Raw genomic sequence first — 14,798 nt, forward strand, 5'->3', positions numbered from 1 at the left:
TGATGTATTTTGTCACAAAATTGTTTCTGAATTGCCAGTAACAGCTATGTAACTTGATATATATATATCATTTATTTTATTGAGCAGAGTGCAAAACTAGCCATAGGAATACAACAGTGAACTGTTATTTACATATATTATTTAAAGTTGAAGCTTTAGCTGACAGTAATATAGGACATGAACTTGGGTTTATGAAGCAAAAACCTGCTGTATCTTTATGTCTTGTTGCTATCTCACATTAAAGTAAAATTTATTTTATATGTGATGTGGCATTATTGCTGCTTTATTTTTACGTATTAAAGTATTTACTCTGCTAACTGGAATAACTGAGTATTAATTGGAATATGATTCCCACTTTCCACTTTTATTAGATTTTTTTGATACTGTTTTAAATCTGTTTCTATGCTGTAAACATGGGGAAGGACATTAGAAGATCAATATGATGACAACTCACAGAATCTTGTCAGATACAGGAGTGAGATCCATGGTACAAGAAATCTTAAGACTGGCCCTAACTTTTGTTGGAGGAACATTAAGTAGTGCCCTACACAGCACTGTCTCTGCACTAGTAAAGGAAAATGCTGTGTCTCCAGCTCAACATTAATTTTGGTTTGATTACTTACACTTTTGTAAGAGTTTAAGAGACTAACGTGATGAGCATGAGACAACCTGTGAAGTAGTATATTATATAGAAATGTTTGTGGAAGCATAAAAAAATGGAATTTGGAAGATAGATGTGTCATGTTTAATTGAATCTCCAGCAGCAGGACACTGCAGGAGCAGCAGTGTAGCTCACAGTTGTGGTAGATTACTTCATTCAGTTGTCTGCTCTGATCATAATACTTGAAGCCTCTTCTTTAAATATTACTTTCTTAACTAAAAAGATGACTACACAATATGTAGATCACTTCTTTGAATAAGTAACAATATTGCACTTCACCTACCATTTTAAGAAGAGGAAATTCCATTGGATGTGTATTGCTCTGCTATGTTTCCTCTTGCAATGGAATTTCTTCAGAAAGTTCTTAAACAATTGTAGGCTATTCTGGCAGAAAATGAGGACTCCTTCCTCATTCCTATTTTCAATCTAAGCATCCAAACATTAATTTTCTATGGATCAGGAAACATAAAATCAAACAAGATCTCATCAGAGCAACAGCTGCAAAACCACCAATGTCTCCAAAGCTGCTATAAAAAACATATCTGTCAGTCATTTCAAAAGTTCATCTATTTCATGAAGTCCAACAAATGCTGCCATAGAAACTGCATATGCAAGATTACCAGGTTTTCCATACTGCGTAGTCACAATTGTGCATGATGATGTTCTGTTAACAAAACCAAGGCACTAATCTTTTGGAGAAAAGTAACAGCTTTTTTTTTTTTTTTTCATTTTTTTTATTTTATTTTTATTTTTTTGGATAGGGGAGGAGGGAAGGTTTAATGATTTTTTTATCCATTTGAAAGAGTGACACCTCACACCATTGTGGCTTCATAACTGTGCACATAGGGTGCTGTAAGACAACAAGGAAGGAATGCCAGAAGACCTTGAGGGAAGCAAAAGTATCTTACACCACTGTCATCATCAAGTCTAAGAACTGAGCTTGATACCAGCATTGCTGAAAGTGACAGCGACTATCCAAGGAGGTAGAGAATGGTGTATTGCTTAGATCATTTGTTAGAGCTGGCTGTTAAGAGTGCACATAAGAATGTGCTGCCTATGTAATATCCAGTTTTGTAGTCTGCAATACTAAACTAAAATCTCACATTTTGTTCCCCAGGTCATCTACTGCCACATGTTCATATTAATTCTTATTGCTTGTACCCTGTCTTTGAATCAGCTGTAGTAAACTCTTGTTTAACTAGCTGTTTTTTTTCTTCAATAATGATCTGTCTCGAGTTTGTCTCTCCTTCAATCAATATTCCTACACACATTGCCAAGTTTCACCTGGCTGCCTCCATAGTCTGTATATTTCAGGCAGAAAGACTGCTTGTTTTTGTTACAATTTTTGTAATTTATCTTTTAAAACACTTTTTATCAATAAAGTACTAAAGTACCTTACCTATCTTGAAAATCTTACATTTTTTTTCTTTTCTACTGCAAGTAAATCATTAATACCAACATCAGTCAAAGGTAGGGTGTCTTCCTTACACCCTGCCTTACAATCTGGTACTGTCAAGTCATGTCCATTTGCTCTCTGGTTGCTGACTGTCACTTTGTCTTCAGTTTTACCTAAGCCAATCCAACTGCCTTATTTAGGCTGTAATTGATGGCCCAAGAGGCAGAATGATTCTTCCACATTTTTTTACAAGTGCTCTTTTTTACTCACACCGCCTGTCCCCCAAACAAACCCAGTGAACTGCAGCCAAGGCACAAACCTCCCTTAGTTCCAAGCAACCCCTTTGGAGCACAGGCAAAATTCTGTGATCAGCTTTCTTCTCACTACAGAGAATTACATTAAATATTCTCTGTGGTTTTGCTTCTTAAATCTTTTGCCTTCAGTGCTTCAGCTCTCTTCCTTGCCTTTTCTGTTTTCCTTAATTGTAGTAATAAAAATTGATAAATGAGTGTACAATGGTTTCATTATTAATCCTACGTGTAGCAATTACTTTGTTGGTATTTTTCATAAATACCTTTGGTTTCTCATTCATTTAGATTTAGCAGCGTGATTATTATTAGTCACACTTTGTTATACAGGGCAGCAGCATTCCAGGATCCTGCACAGTAATTTATAAGTAACCTTTCTTGTAAGGTCAACAACAAGTTAAAATGCCTGGAGTTAAAAAGCTCAGGATAAGAAACATGAGAAGAGACCTGACAATTCCAAGAAAATGCACAGTCTGTGTAAGATTTTTAAAGATTAAGATTAATTATGATTAAAGATTAAATCAAGTTTTGTCAGGGTGATCTAGACACTGGGAAAGTTAGTGTCCTTCAGTGTGTAGCACAAACACATAAAACTCACACCAGTAAATAATGAAAAATATAACAAGACACTTAAGTTTTGGGTCACATGACCTAACCTCATTATATCCGTTATAATCCAATTATTAAATCAAATGTCAGATTGGAAGTACTTTGAGAAAGTTTGGGGCTTTCTTTTGTACTACAACTTCAAGCTTGAAACTTATTGCACTCTCATGCACATCATGTGATTCTTGGGGCTGTCATGTGCAGGGCCAGAAGCTGGACTTCAGTGATCCCTGTGTATCCCTTTGACCTCAGGATTACCTATGACTCTATGGTTCTATAATTACCATCTTGAGATTAGGCTATTTATAATTTTTTCTGTGCCATGAATATAACTATTTACTATACCATACCATTGTAAGCATCTTATGTGGAAAAGACAGTATCTTGCCTTAGATGGTGTTCATATTCCTTTAAAACAGTGCATGCACAGTTGTTTGAAATCTGCATTGCAAGGATAAGGTGCAAGTGAAAATTCTTTTTATCACTGGGTAAGTGTATAAGTATGAAAAAAGATTGATAAAAAAAGTAGTTTGGGGAACCATGTGATTTTTTTCACTGTAACTTGTACAGGTGAAAAATAAGTGCAGTAGGAGACATAATCATCATTAACTATTATCAAATACTTTTCTTATGGAAATGAGAATTTTCATGAACTGAACTACTGACATCAGAACTAGTCTGAAACCTCTATTTGCTGCATTTGGACTAATAGAATGCTTTTGGAAATGGAGAATGACTAAGAAATACTAAGAGAGGACTGCAGGATAAGCTTACACCCTTGGACTCCTTACCTAACCTCACTTTTTAAAATGTCATTCAAGTCTTAAAAACCAGAGCACAAAACTAAATCATGCCGTTTGACTGGTAATCACTTCAGTGGGGGAATAAACTGATAGGAGATTTTCTGGAAAGCTTGAGGACTTTTGCTTTGCTTTGGTTTTTTGTGGCTAAAATCTTATCCTCAGAGATGCAATTCCTTTGCATATATAAATAGAAACAATCTGGTCTCACTCATTCTACTGCAATTAGGAAAAAGTAATCAGAGTTTGTTAAACAGACTTCAGAGAAAGAAGAATCTTATGTCTTAGAAGACAGATGTTTTCTGATTAAGCTTTCTGTCACAGCCTCATTTAAGTTGCATAAGTCACAGATAACTTTAGCAAAGGTTACAGTTGTTGGAATTCCACTCTTTTGTTCAGTTCTCAATAACAGCTTTGTTTAGTTTGTGAGATAGTGTTTAAATAGTTCGAACCTTCTTAAGAGCTGAAGCAATGCTTCTGTCTTCAGAAAAACTCTTCAGCGTCTTGCAAACCTAAATAATAATCTAAGGTTTTCCTGAGAGTCATCTTCCTACTTTTCTGCTTATGCTATGAAAAAAATAAGGGAGGGCTAAAAATTGATAAGTATATTTTCATGAATACAACCTAATTTATGCAGAAGGTCATGTTGTGACAGTTGTGTAGAGATAGTGATGCTGCCATAATTGTTGTCGCTTATATTTCTGACTACAAAATTTCCATTTATTTGGCTATCCTTTAAGTAACCATTAACTTGTTCAGTTTTAAAAAAAAAATCTGTGTAAAGTGTTTTTTCCTAAGATGAGCTTTTACCTAACCTAGAAAAAAATTCTCTATGTATGAAAAAAAAAAAGAGAAAGCAAAAATCCTCCAAATTCTCCACGTCTCTTGGTTCTTGAGAGAAAAAGAGCAAGACCATTTGGTCATAACTGAATTTCCCTGTATTTTGATAGAGAAATAGTGGCCTTTAATGTTTGTTCAGTCATGGGCATGAACACTTTCCCAAATATTGCTGATGCAGCTGATTTCTTAGAACAAGTGAAATTCTAAATTTTCTGTCCTGACTGAGCATTTGCCAGCCTCGCAGAATTTCAAAAACTGACAGTAAATATATGTTCATTAAAAAAAAAATCTTATAACAGTGTTGCAGTTACTCCTTGGGGAAGTAAGATGTTCTGGCATGAAAGAGTATTATATATATTGTGCTGGATACAAAAAGCACCCAGACTGAAATTCTAGAAATAGTTCTAATTCTTGAAGGGTTCTAATTAGCTCTAATCTAATCTTGAAGGGTTGTTGGATTTTTTTGTTTATTTTTTTGTTTTGTTTTGTTACGTTTTAAAAAATCATATTAAGTTCTAGATTTAAAGTATATTTTGAATTGCAGTTTTGTGCAATTCTACCTCTGTTAGAGTTAAAACTACTTCCTTCAATGGGTAGCTTTCCTTGCACTATGTTTCTGTGTGTTTATGGATTAGTGGTGATGTGGTGCATCCTGTCACAAGACCTTCTTTCCAGTCTCCAGGCCATAGCATCAGCTACAAAAATTAAGGCTGAAATAGGCAAAAATAGCATTTGGCATAATCTACAGCAAACTGAGACTGTTTGTAGTACTATCTGAGAGCCTCCAAGCCCAACAGGTTGGTTTTTCCTGATAGTTAGCTTCCTATCACAAAGACAGCAAAGAAAAAGTGTTCTACAAAACTCTAAGACAGCCTTAGGGTAGCTATCTATTCATATTATTTATTGCTGGTGTTGGTATCTAAAGGTGCCAGTCACAAAAGAGAACCCAAATCCTATGGTCTGTATAAATGGAAATATTAAAATAATCCCTAGATCAGGAATTTACATCTGTTTTACATTTAGCACCTGCTGATTCCATTGTAGGGATGTAGACACATTCTTTTATGTCTACATCTTGTAGAAATGTGATTATTTTAATTTTCTTCTCACTGCTGGTAATTTATCTTGATCTGAAACACTGTGAAAAAAAATGAAGTTCATGGAGCTCCATATACTTAATAAAACCAACTGAAAACTGCTGTGTAAATCAGTCTGCCAAAATCTAATTAGGGGATCTAATTGTGTATTGTTGCTCAGAGAGTTTTTCACAAGTGAAAACTTGTTAAGATTAATTTTTCCAAGTGCCTGTGGCAAAACCAGTAATAAATATTGAATTCTTATAAGCTGAGATTATGAAATTATTTTTTGTGTTTTCAATATAACAAAACTACTAAGGTTTTAAATATTTAAATTTATGTAGGAATAAATATTAAAACAGACAAAAAAAAACCCAAACAAAAATAAATCCACTAAAACACCAACAGCATCTTGGATCTGAACATTTTCTGACCAAGTGTCTACTTTTTTCCCCCAAGATCTTTTGACAGAATCATGGCAAATATTTAATGCAAACTGAAATTATGCATAAATAATGCAAACTGAGATAATTAAAAGAATGCAAGGGAAATAGGACCTGCATTTCAGAATGCTTTTGGAGAGAATCAAACAGATCGATGACTGAGTATGAAATTATATTTAAATTTAGGGTTAGTGGTATGGAACCAAAGGCACATAAAGTCAGATACAAGCAATCTGGAAAATAAGTTTTGTGATAGAAGTTTTCTCATTCATAATACCTTCAATATATGTAAGTATGTGTTCTTTCTAGCTTACTTAGAAGCTATTTTCTAACACATATTAAAAGAGAAATCTGAGTTTTTGGGATGGTACAGAATAGGACTTGACAGCCTAGGAGGACAAGATTATTTATTAAGTTACTGTGTACTACACTGAAAAACTAACATCCTTCTATTCTGTCTTTTTTTTTTTCTATTATTACTGGGGATAAATTGGTTATTTTATTTACTTTTTTTTTTTCTATTATTACTGGGGATAAATTGGTTATTTTATTTACTTTGGAGCTGGCATTTTCTTACTCTGTTTGTCATGATGATTTCTGCAGCTACCCTTTTATATCATGGGGTACCCTCCCCAGAGTTCCCAGCTGATTGCCTCAACAGAAGTTTCTGAAGTTTGTCGCTGAAATAAAACAACAATAAAGGTAACAAAGAAAAAAAAAATCACAGCTCAACTTCTGTGGAAAGCAAAGGAAAATTCACAGGAAAATGTTTATATTGGAGAGGCTGTGTACAAAGTGACCAACCAATACTGACACAATTACCATTGAACATTTACATGGCCTGTTATTTAAAGTTCTAGTTCTTTCTGTTTTCTTTGTTTCATCTTTCTTTTTTCCTATATTGTCTTTTTAGTAAATATGGATAAACATCCATATTTAAAAAATAAGGTGAACAAAATAAAAAATAGGGTGAACAAAAAAAAAAAAAAACATTTGAAGGTATATAGTCTTCTAACAAAAAATAAAATTATTAATTTATACTGTTTGTGGTTCAGCAGAAAATACTTTCTTGCTTTAATTTCCTGAAATCATATGAACATTTTAGTTATTCCTGCATTTGGTTTGGCTTAGTTCAAAATTCTCAGCTGATGATTTTAGATCTCCTTATGTTCAGCTAAGTCTAGAAAGAATTTAAATGACCCAAATGCTTTAAGACAACTCTAAACTATCAAATTTCCAGGGCAGTTCTCTTTATCCTGGAGGCATAGGGGATTTGGAGAAAGGGGAAGATGAAAATAAACAGAAAATATGTTTGCATTCCATTGCAGTCCTGCAGTGAATTTATGTCTTTTGTGTGCACACAGATTTCATTGATAGATCAGGAATTAAGTCAGAAATATACTTAAGTGTTTTATAAAAAGATTCCCCTTTTTAATGGATAAATTCATGGTTCCCGTTCTGATAATTGCACCTTCAAAAAATACAGTTTAAAAAAATACACAAGAAGAAGGGAAATAAAGTGAGGCATATCTGTGGGTGGCTTTTGTACAAAGGAAACTAAATGGGTCAGGACAGCTCATTTTGAAAACTAACAGCTAGAAGGCAGTTAGTGTGTGATTATTCATTTTATCCTTTTTTTTTTTCCCTCCAAATGCAGAAACTGTGAATCGTCCAAACAAATGATCAGACTGCAGGTTTAAAATATACAAAAAGAAGTATATTGTCATGCACTGAAAAATTAAATTTTGATAAAAATTAATCAGAACCAGAGGAGATACATTTAATAATTACTGATGGATTCAATAGTATGGTATGAATTTCTGGTTCTAGTAACAGTCAGCCTGCTGATCCCAGAGTCATGGAGAAGCAAATGTATCCACCCTCCTTTTTGATGTGACTTCTGTGTCTGGGGCAGCACAGTGAGCTAGGTGAATATAGACCATTTGGGGAATTTCAACATTTTTTAGCATTAACAATCACAGCAAGATGATCAAGCAAATAAACACTCAGTTAATGGAATACAGTTTCATGATATTTTAGCTCTGAACCAAAATCTGTGAAATATTTACTAGCTTGGGCATAACAGAGATCTTTTCACATAGAGGAGCTGGGTCATGAGTCTGTTACACCACACAGATCTGGAATATGGAGAGCCCAGATTTCAGTAGAAGTTATCAGACAACCTGGACAACCCCCAGAAGCAGAAAAGTAGAGATGAAGTCCTATGTTTTGAAGCAGGACTAAATCACAGAATTTCTACCCAGCATTATTTATGCTCTTGGAATCCATCAGCCATTCTGTGACTTCTGTGATTAGATCAGTCCTGTGCTCATTTTAAAATATTTTTTATTTGAAAGGATCAGCAACTAATAATCTGTATTACCCAAGGTTATAATTATTACAGTTTTACTGATATAAATAGAGGTTAAAGACTACAGTTCAGATTGAACAATTATGTTCAGCAGACATAACAAAACAATGCATAAGCAATCACTTCAAAATATGACATTGCTTGTGAAAGAACATCTTAGTAAGGGAAGCTGTGGCTAAAGCTCAGGCTTGCAATCCACTTGGTTTTGCAACTGGCTGGACATTAGGAAGGCTTTCATTCGTAGACCCAGCAAATGGAAAATGCTCAGTACAGTTGCATAAAATGTCTAAGTCAGGCACGTGATTGTCATTTCCTGCTCTTGCTCAGTGTTCTGGGCAACTGAAAAAATCCCAGGAATGTCAGTGCATTTTGTTTTTCAGAAATTGTTTTGAGTACCAAAGCTCTAATTCAAGATTTCCCTCTTACTCTTGGATCACCTTTTTGTTGAAAGACTGCTCCTTCTTCCAAGTTGATGGGTATACCCAAGTCTGCGTGTCAGAGTGGTGCAGAAGAAGGAAAGTGGTGCCTGTTTTTTCTAAAGAATGGGGAGCAGCAGAAGAAAACCTCCAAATCCCTGTCACAAAAGAGTTTGTCCCTCTCCACTTCCAATTCTCCTGTCTATTATGAAAAAAAAAAAAAAGTTTAGATCTGTCTCTTCCATTAACACAGTTTCTTGACACTCTGGCACTTCTTTCCTATAGATTTGCAGATCTGCTAAATCACCTTTGTGAGAGCCATGCAGAATAATAGGATACAGGTATCTACAGCATCTTGGTATCAATTCTGCTAAGCTGCTGCAGATGCAATCATCTTTTGCCTGGGTCTGAGGAAGAAAAATGACTTTTCAGACAAAAATATGATTAGTTTCCCAAACTTCCATAAAGTAACAGAGGGACTTCCCAAACCTGATACAGAAATGCTGATGATACAGTGGCATTAAATAGTTACATTATTAAAATTAAAAATTAATTAATAGGTTTTCAATGCCTACTTTTTAATTTAGGAGGATCTTCTGACTCTTTTGATATTATGTTCTTGTTTGTGCTTAGGATTTCTGGTTATAATAGTGTGCTGTAAGGTGGTTGCTCTACCAGCATAGCAACCACAGACAAGAAAAGACTTTCCTCCCCTTTACTCTTTCTGGACCCATCCTGTTGGTTCATTAGTCTTGATAATGTTTCCAAACCCTTATACAGTTATCTATTGCTATAAAAACTGCTATATCTCTTTAAAAACAGGATTGTGTTACACTAATAAGGAAATTAAAATGTTGTCACTGAAATAAATTGACAATAAGGGAGGGATTTTTTATCATTTTTGGAATTATCAACTCTCAAATTTCAGTTGTAATGTATTCAGATTTCTTTACAAGGGTACAAAGTAAACATGTCAGCCTTGCTGATGATTTAAGTCTCATCTATTCTGCTCCAGATGGCCTGTCCAGGCAAGAGGACAGATGGCATCAGACATTTAAGTGGTGGGAAGTAGAAAGAGAGCAAATTTTTTCCTGCATGTGCTTTTCCTTTCTGAATTTTCTTTTTCCTGGAAACAATTTTTGTTGCTGCAGGAGCAGTTAGGTGATAGTGAGTGTTCATTTAGTCCATTGTCTTTATAGTGGACAGATTTTAGGTCTCAGATAATTGTTGAAATGTCTGCAAAAATCTCAGTCTCTCAGATTCGTTTTTCTGTTCTCTGACAAGATTATATTTCAGTCATTAAAAGGCATGTGTGAAAGCAGAAGAAACAAACATATTGATCTCACATTATTATCTGTTTCCTTTTAAATCCTACAACCCAATCAATTTTTTCATGTCAGGAATGCAATTTTATCTGTGGCAGTGAACTCAAAGATGCTGCTTCTTCTAAAATTATCCTTTAATTCTTATTCATTAAAATTTTCAGAACTAAGGGCCTAAGGATTTCCCTTTAATGATTTCATCACCACCCCACAAAAACTAAAAAACTTAACCAAGATTTTTCTTTTTATTTTATTACAATAGATCCCAGGAAGAATTCATCTGTGATTTTTTTTCTGTTAAAAAACAATGACATCTGGATTTGTCTTCCCAATAAGCAAACTTGAAGTGCTGTGAAATTGAAAATCAAAGTTTGAATTACAACCGTCACATCTTCATGATTCAACAAAGCTTTAAATCTGTTCCTCAGACACTAATTATAGGGTAATTAGTTAATTCTTGAATGGGTAATTTAACCTTCACTGGGTTCTTTTGCTGGCCATCAGATTCTGGCCTGCAAAATGGATGTCATGGCATTGCTATAACACACATGGAGATGGGCATGGCATTGAGTTATATTTCTAAATGCTTTATGAGAGGCTGTGTAGCTGTCATTTGCTAAATCATATGCTAAGTGTTGAATTATTTTCTGAAAACATTGCGTTTTGGGACAATGCCTAGACATATGGCATTAGCTTTCCTGACAGGAAACCAGAAACCACTGTCGAGAATGTCTTGGCTGCTGTGCAGTGTCAGAGTTCCAGTAACACAAAGATCAATCAGCCTATTCAGCAGATTATAGAAGACAAACAGAAATTCACTCTTTAGCAAGGGTCAATATTTGCTGTTGCCTCAGTTTGTAAAATGATAAAATGTCATAGGGTCTGAACAGAAGGAAATAACCTTTAAAAATAAAAAGTGGGATGGAGCAAAATTAATAATCCTTATTATAGAATGTTTCCCAGGGAGAAAGAACAAAACTTGTGATAGAGACTACACATATTAGGAAGAGAAAAGGGAAAGAAAGGTATTGTGGAGCAAAATGAGGGTGGATTCTGAAATAGCACCTGTTAACATACTTCTGTATTTTCCAGCAGAGATAAAAAGAACATTTTCCTGCAAAGATAAATATGATATCCAGCTTTCAGTCTGTGGAAAGAGACTGTGTTCTTAGATTTAAATATTGCATAATAAGTACACAAACAGCAAAAATATAAAAAATAAAGCCCTTTTTTTACTGGAGAGCTGAAAACAGAAGGAGAGAAGTACCTCATTTCTCCAGGATGCTAAAGCTAAAGCTAGAAATTATTTAGTAGTGAATAATCAATATGAAACCAGCAGTCTGTCTCCATTACCTTACACCACATAGGTCAACAGGAGATAGAGAGAGAAGTATTGAAATTAAAGATTATTTTCATTCAGCTTGCATAAATGCAAATCATATGTATGTTATTTGCTTCTTCCATGAACAGGGAAATGAAGTTTCATATTTCTTCCTTTAGAATCTTGAAATATTTTAAATATCTGACTTAGAATTAATAAGTAGTCTTCAATAAATGTTTTGGGGCTTTTTCTCTCTTTGTCTTTCCACACACTGCAAAGCCCAGACAACTTATTAAAACACAAGGAATTTAATCGTATCTTCAGAGTTTAAGATTTTTACATCTGAAATTCTTACTTTTCTAATAAATGGCCAAAGAATATCAGACCCTTCTGAAAGACCAAGATAAGGATGAAAGGAGACTAAAATTGGACAAAATAACTTTTATGTGTTGGCAAAGGCTGCACATTGACTGAAGTTCATTGTAGAGCCAGTCTTATCAATAGAATGAGGATTTTCTTTCATAGCATCTTCTTCTGATCCAAGCATTTCCATTGTGTGCTTTCAGATGGCATTTGCCACCCATTCCCATACTTCAGAACCATTTCTAAAAGCATGTTTTATTTGCCACGTGTATTTGGTTGCATTTCAATCTCATGTCGCAGAGATCCTGTGAAAGAACATTGAGCTGTCAGAGGTCACAGACTCAACACACCTTTTAATAAACTACCAGGTGACTAAAGCATAAAAGACACACTTAAAGCACTCTGTGGCAGTTATTTGCAGGAAGCCTCAGTTGTTAAAGATTCAACACAAAATGTCGTTTTGATTCCACGTATTAATGATCCATTGTAACCTAGGTAACTCATTTTAATTACACTTGCTAGAATAGAAATTCCAGTCTTTAAAATTAACTAGAAAGGTGGTGTTATGAGTAATCAACCAACCAAAAAATTAACTATTAATTCCAATAACAGGCACCTGACCTAGAAGTTTGGACCATCTACTTTAGTTGTATGTCAAATATCACTTTGTAGTCTGCCCATAGGGAAAAAATACCCCAAAGAAAAATTATTAAGAGGTAATGGATACATCATCAGTTAAAATTGAAGAACTGTGTTTTTTCATATTTTATTTAACAAGATATAGGCCAGTTTTTTTTTTTCTTTAAGAATCTCAAATACATGGTTTGGATGGTTAGACTTCTTTGAAATATTGTAATTTATTAAGATGGTAGGAAAGAACATCATTTGAATTCAATTACAAAAGAATGATGCAGATTGCCTTGTAGGATGACTGAAAAATTATACTTCATCAATATTTATTAGAATCACGTTGCTAATCCTAACTCCATGAATCCTTACACAACTTTTAGAACACTTACCTTACTTGCCACCTGGCTGTCAATGCATTGAAATGTGCTTGTACATCCACCCACATGTATATTTGTTTTTAGCAAAAATCAAGTAACTGGGGACACTGAGAAATAAGCAAGTGATAAAATTCCCAAATCTACAAGTCTGGTTTTTTGTACTTCACAGTGTTAAGGAAGTAAAAGACCAATTTCTCAGGCTTATCACATTTATTACATTATTACTAAAAGGAAATTGAATTCTCATTGCAGTAGTCATTTTCATATGCAATGCAGGAAATAGAATTTGTCTTGAAGAATTTTTTGTGTAATATGAAAGACCTTATTGATGCCTTTCAGTGTCAAAAGCAAGTTAATTAAGTTCCAAATATTGTAACCTTCTTTTTCCTTTCAGAAAAGAATGATGCAATACTGTACTGTGTTTTCTCTTATCTATGTTTTGATTGTTTAAAAAAAACCTTTTCTGCACCATTCGGAGGGACGAAAATCTCCCAAAATTGTTCAGCAAAATTCTGGCATGAAGAAAACACCATTGTAAACAGCTAAAAACCAAAGGAATGTTATTTCTCCTTTATAAATAGAAAAGGCAGAGCAGATCAGAAGTATGTGAAATATAAAAATAGCCCATTCATAAATTCATTCTGCCTTTTTGTTGCTTTAAAAAAATTCTACCAACAAAGTATATGGTTTTCAATGGTGTATAATCCCCTTTTCAAATAAATGGGGCTTGCTCCTTTTCCCTGAAGTATAGATAGGAGGAAATTCCCTAAATACAGTTTATTTGGTTATCTGAGAATTTATTTCTAGATTTGATTGTTTCAAAGCAAAAATGTTCCATGCTGTGTGTGAGCTCTTTAAATGTAAGATACAAATAAATTCTTTACTTTTCAGGTAACTGTTATATTTTTCTGAAAGGTGAGACTATTTTTAATTTCTTTAAAAGTTGCTACATGCTTGAGTTTGACAAGGTTTTAGTTTATCTCAGCTTCAAAGAGGACACAGGTAAAATTTGAAATTAAAAAGTAGGTAAGGTGTATGCCCAAATGTGGGAAGTGTGTCAAAAAGCTCTTGACGTGTTCACTGGTAGATGAATTCCTGTAAAAAAATCACCTGTGGCATTGGGACTACAGATGGAGAAAAACACTGGTTCAAGTAGGTGCCACGTTTTTTTCAGACTTTTGTTGTTAAATGAAGCTGCCGAAAGGTAGTGAGGGTGCAATGCTTAACCTGAGCCCCAGCACTGCTGAAATGTGTAACACAATGAGCATAAGAGAGGAGATTTCAAAATGGCACATAAACTTTGATGGCCAAGGTAATGAACAGCAAAAACACTGGTTATTATATGAAAGTGGAATGTGCAATTAATGTTCCAGTGGCATAGAACAATTCTAGTAATTGAGAAAATCCCTCTGTGATTTTAATGCCAAACGTACTAATACATTTCTTGTCTAGGAAGTTAATCTGGTATGTTGCTTGTATGTTGTCCAAAACTTGGCTACTGGGCACTGAAAAGCTTCTGATTTAGACTGCCTGGGTTCCCCAGGTTCAAAATTTAGAGTTTTGCCTGTTTTAAAGGTGTAGAATTTGTGAGGAGCCAACAGTCCTCCAAAACAATCCATAAACTCCTTCAGGTTCAGGATCCCCAGTATTGCCCCAGGCAATGGGGTGAGTGAGTCTGTGAATAGTTCAGAAGATCACTGGAGTCATAAAGCTGATTTTCACTCAGTTTAACCAGTTATTCAGATTAACCCTGTAATGAAAATATAACACTAGCATTTCTAGCATTAGCATTTCAGCATTCTAATCATCCATGGAAACTCTAAGGAAACCCGCAATACCATTTTTCAGTCATGTGTGTTTAATTTGGC

The sequence above is a fragment of the Parus major genome, chromosome 2 (assembly GCF_001522545.3).
Source record: "Parus major isolate Abel chromosome 2, Parus_major1.1, whole genome shotgun sequence".
NCBI classification, from domain to species: Eukaryota; Metazoa; Chordata; class Aves; order Passeriformes; family Paridae; genus Parus; species Parus major.